Genomic DNA, 5,690 nt, shown 5'->3' with positions numbered 1-5,690 from the left:
CCTTCATAGGCTCCTCATTGGCTGCCTCGAGAAGAAAAGGGGGCGGGGCGGAGACATTAGAACATTAATACAGTAGATGCCAGAGTTCCACCCACCGCTTGGAGGTTCCAGCCAACCTCCCGCCGAGTTCTTTTGTCGAGGTTTTTTTCTAGTATTGTTCCAGTTGAACTGTCCCCTATGAGGTTTCGGGTTTCGTGACGTTCATTTCCTGCGCCTTCTGCACCTCTTAATTAATCGGATCTAATTACGTCTAAACGGGCCCTAAAACAATTCGCGTTTCTTTGCGTTTTCTCGTGGTGGGTGTTTTTTGCAAGCACACTAGAAACCGTATAAAGCACGCCACTAAAAATCGTGTAGATCCCCAAAAGCGTCTCAGTTCAAGGCACTAGTCCTCGTGGATCCTCGGGGTTCTTCCATACAGGAAAACGCAAGATCCATTATATCACACCTCAGAGCCACTCTCCCGTAAAATAAAGCAATAAATCAGGGATCCAGTAGCTGTGGAATAGTAGTAAAACCTGGATCCACTATAGGAATCTTTGCATGTACATCATCAGGCCCCAAAACCTGAGTATGGGGGCGGGGGGAGAGTTGTTCAGTTGTGGTATTGTGATAAATTCTGCAGGCAGTTATCATGACAGTCCCTATTGCATATACGCAATAAGAGTCTAAAAAATACTGTACAGGGAGATACAGTACTGTATTACTAAACCCATTGTAAACCCTCAGTTCCACCAAGAACTGGGCTTTTGTAAACTTAATGGGTCTTACGTGTCAATTTCAGACTAACCCATGGCAAAATACTTTTCAGGAAGAGCACAGCAGTATATTGAAAAACGAGAAAAAAAAATTCCCAGGCCCCCTCCTTTCCGTGAAAATGACAGCCACGCTTTGAGGGAACAGGGAAACCTCAGAGGTATGGCAGATGATATAATTATTGGTGGTGTTCTCCACACTTTACCCTCAGGAACCCTGCCATTACTATGTTACTGCCTGAGGTCTCCCGACATCCAGAATGAACAGAAGCTCACATCCAAAGGAATAGATCTCTCCTTTTGTGGTAGTGGGCAGTTGACAGAACACATAGGAAGAAAGAGCTTCACCCGCCCTTTCTTCAAGCACAGATAAGTAGATCAATGTTCTAGTGTAAATCACCACTAAATTATCCTTATCCAGGGCACAGTACCAAAGAAAGAATGCATATTTAGTGCCAGGAAAAAGGGTCTATTTTCAATGCCAGATGAAATATCCAAATTATGGTCTGTGGTTTGGAGTTCATGGAGCATTCTCTGTGTAATTTATGTACTGTACATCTTTCTTCCCCACTTTTTTATAAAATAGGAACATTCTTCTATTTTCTATAGGAAATGGAAAGAGTCTGTGTGGACAAAAAAAGCAATAAGGACTGTATAAATGATACATACAACAAACTGTACTCATATATGTTAAAGTGCAGCTAAGTGCAGTCTTCCCCTTCATGGATTGCTGTCTTGTCGTGGCGAAGGGGCTTGAGAAATTCAGAGAAGCTATGGGCTATGCCGTGTAGGGACACCAAAGAGACAGGTCATAGTGGAGAGTTCAGACTAAACATGATCCACCTGGAGCAGGAATTGGCAAGCCACTCCAGTATCTTTGTCAAGAAAACCCCATGAACAGAAACAAAAGGCTAAAAGATATGATGCTGGAAGATGAGCCCTTCAGGTTGGAAGGCGTCCAACATGCTACTGAGGAAGAGCAGAGGACAAGTACAAGTAGCACCAGAGCGAATGAAGTGGTTGGGCCAAAGCCGAAAGGACGCTCAGCTGCGGACGCGCCTGGAAATAAAAGGAAAGTCAGATGCTGCAGAGAAAAATACTGCAAAGGAACCTGGAATGTAAGATATATGAACCTTGGTAAGTTGGATGTGGTCAAACAGGAGATGGCAAGAATAAACATTGACATCCTGGGCGTCAGTGAACTAAAATGGACGGGAATGGGCGAAATCCGTTCAGACAATTATCATATCTACTATTATGGGCAAGAATCCCGTAGAAGAAATGGAGTAGCCCTCATAGTCAACAAAAGAGTGGGAAAAGCTGTACTGGGATATAAGGCTCATAACATTGCACAGGAAGCAGCAACAAAAACCATCCCAAAGAAGATGAAATGCAAGAAAGCAAAGTGGCTGTCCAACAAGGCCTTACCAATAGCAGAGAAGGGAAACAAATGCAAGGGAGATAGGAAAAGTTACAGAAAATTGAATGCAGACTTCCAAAGAATAGCAAGGAGAGACAAGAGGGCCTTCTTAAATGAACAGTGCAAAGAAATAGAGGAAAATAATAGAAAGGGGAAAACCAGAGATCTGTTCAAAAAATGGTAGGGACCTCACAGAAGCAGAAGACATCAAGAAGAGGTGGCAAGAATACACAGAAGAATTATACCAGAAAGATTTGGATGTCCTGGACAACCCAGATAGTGCGGTTGCTGAGCTTGAGCCAGACATCCTGGAGAATGAAGAGAAGTGAGCCTTAGAAACCATGGCTAACAACAAGGCCAGTGGAGGTGATGGCATTCCAGTGGAACTATTTAAAATCTTAAAAGATGACGCTGTTAAGGTGCTACACTCAATATGCCAGCAAGTTTGGAAAACTCAACAGTGGCCAGAGGATTGGAAAAGATCAGTCTACATCCCAATCCCAAAGAAGGGCAGCGCCAAAGAATGCTCTAACTACTGTACAATTGCACTCATTTCACACTCTAGCAAGGTTATGCTCAAAATCCTATAAGGTAGCCTTCAGCAATATGTGGACCGAGAACTCCCAGAAGTACAAGCTGGATTTCACGAAGAGTCGGATATGGCTTAACGACTAAACAACAACAACAAAAATGCAGTCTTGTGATACCTTAAAGACTAATACTTTTATTGTGGCAGAATCTTTTATGAATAAGAAGACTGAGAGAAAAAGTTACTCTGATGGACTTCTGACTCACAGTTGATTAACAACATTGTCATTTGCTTAGTTGTTACTATCACCAGTTTGACAAAGAATGTGATTGTTAACCACTGTTAATTTTCCAGCAAACAACCAGTTTCGATGAATCATTTGTGGCTTAGAACATATTAGATCATGACAAGATTTTTTGTATTTCCCCATATAACAGAAAGCAATTGAATAGATTAACAGACACACACAATGCGACCACAAACCAGCCATTCACAACATAGAACCCTACAGAACTGCTGTACTACAATATCCACCATCCCCAGCATGCTGGCTGAGGGCGATGAAAATTCTAGTGCAACATTTATTTGTCTTTGTATTATTAGGACCTTAAAGACTGTATAGCCAGAGCTGTTTTCTTTCTGTTGTGGATCTTCTGCCTGGGGCAACAAAAATATTTGGGATGTTATTCTTGACCCATTTAAAGAGACATTTGCACTACTGTAGAAACGCCATATCCACAGAATCGGTATCCAAAGTTTCAGTTATTCAGTACTTCCTGCAGTCCTATGTACAACATATAAAGGGAGAAACCTTGTGGCCTTTGTCTTGCTTCCTTGTATGTTGTATATAGGGTTTGCTACTATCCACGGTTTTGGGCAAATAATGGAAAAGATCGCCTGCAGATACAGGGCTCTTCCTGATCTTCATCCCCCCCTCTACAAACAGCCCCTGGCACCGTAATGGAAGATGGAACTTGAGAGTGTATATTTTGCATTCTCCTCCTCCTGGAAGAACCAGTCTGTGTAGTCTTGGGCCAGCTGCACCATCCCAGGGCACCCACAGAAGAAGGGAATGGCAAAACCACTTCTGAGTACTCTCTGCCTGGAAAACCCTGAAAAAAGTTGCCAATAAATCAGAATTGATTTGACACCACACTGTTAATTATATATGTATTCACACCTTTCTAAGCATTACTTATGTAGAGAAAATAGCCTCACAGAACCCAAAAAATGATAAATGGCTGCACTTGAATAATATGATCTTGACACTGTCTACCAGTTAGTAAATACCTACTGTACTGCATTTTGTACCAACCAAAACAAAAAGAGTGTGGTGTAGTAGCTGAGATGCAATGTAACAAAAACTGGGACTCAGGATCTTATGCTATTATTATATAGATCTGTTTGTATGTTGCTTGTATCTTCTGTACCATCACATTGTTTCTAACCAATGAAAACCCTAAAAACATTTTCAAGGTATGTAAGATTTAAGGGCACAGGGAAATTTTACCTATTTTATTTATTTATTTATTTATTTTAACTTATATGCCACCCACACTACCCGAAGGTCTCTGGGCCTGCCTTTTGTAACCCAATCTGCATTGTAAATACTGTACTTTTATACTGTAAAGTTGCTTTTACTACATGTTTTTCCATAGTTGTACACTTGTTTTAAATTTTCAGACCTAAGCAATGTCTAAATATTAGTAAATAAATAAAATAATTCAATTAAGTGGAGTTCCAGGTCACTCAAGTGTGCGTGCTTTTGCACCTATTTTGTTGATCTTTGTATCAGAAATACCACAGTACAATTAATGAAATTTTCAAATAAGTTTCACTCAATAAGGAGCAACATCAAGAGCATTTGGTCCTTATTGCCCAACAATAGATTTCTATATGTTTATTTATTTAACTTTTAGTCACAAGTTGTTGTTAGTGGATCAGGATTAGGTTGAGGCTATGAATGAGCAGGATGGATGGACAGCAACATAACAAGGAAGAGGTTTCCTGTCCAGTTATCTTTATCCGGCAAATGCTTCAAAGGCTAGGAATCAAAAAGCCTTGCTATTATATGCATCCCCACTGAATAGTTTTGATATAATACCCAGGACTTCCCTTGCTTATAAATATTAAGTTCCTTTGCACAGCTGGGGGAAGATGAGAGAAACTACAGTACTACAAAGACTCTTGTTGGATTCCTTCCACTTGTTGTCTTCAAAGGCCTGGGATTCATGGAAACAGGCCTCTAGCTTCAGCCAGACTCTGGTTAATAGACCCTTAATAGACCTATTGTTTAATTGTATGGTTTCTTCCTTGCACAGTCAAAGGCAGCCTCTCTCCCAGAGTCCCACCACGCCAATCTAATGTAAACCCTGGAGTGGATTTTCAGTGTGAGCTTTCTGAAAGCCTGGCCTGGCTCAAAGCCCGAACCAACCCAAAGGATAACATGGCTGAGGGTAAAATCTTATGGGGGAGAAGTTAGGCCAGGCCCAAATGGTTTTCATTTGCTGATTTCATGAAGCTAATTCCAGACTCCTCTGACCCCAACTGTGCATCTCTTGGTTATGATTTCTTGTTGCCATTAATGTTGTTCTGACTGTGCAAGTAGTTCTTTGCATTACACAATATTACCATGTTAACTTCATCACAAACAGGCCAGCAAACTATCAGGAGACACTCTCTGCTTTCCTCTAGTTGTCACTTGGCATCTTGAAAATTTGTAGAAGGTTTTCCGCTGAGGATTGATAGGATAATGATACAAAATCTGAAAAATTCCCATCAAAAACACTTTAAATGCGTTTAAAAAGTAACTTTTGGAAGAAACTTACGTGTTACTTGTTACACCTTATGACAGCAGTCACGCAAGGTGAAAATCTGAATTTACAACTACCAATGAAACAGACCTCTCTATTAGATGGTCAATATTCTTTGTGTAATCCAAATACATCCTAAGGTTGTGATCCTAACAAATTATAAACTAACTCAG

This window comes from Pogona vitticeps, chromosome 6 (genome assembly GCF_051106095.1).
Source record: "Pogona vitticeps strain Pit_001003342236 chromosome 6, PviZW2.1, whole genome shotgun sequence".
Taxonomy (NCBI): Eukaryota; Metazoa; Chordata; class Lepidosauria; order Squamata; family Agamidae; genus Pogona; species Pogona vitticeps.
The sequence above is the reverse complement of the archived record's forward strand: the minus strand, read 5'-3'. Positions refer to the sequence as shown.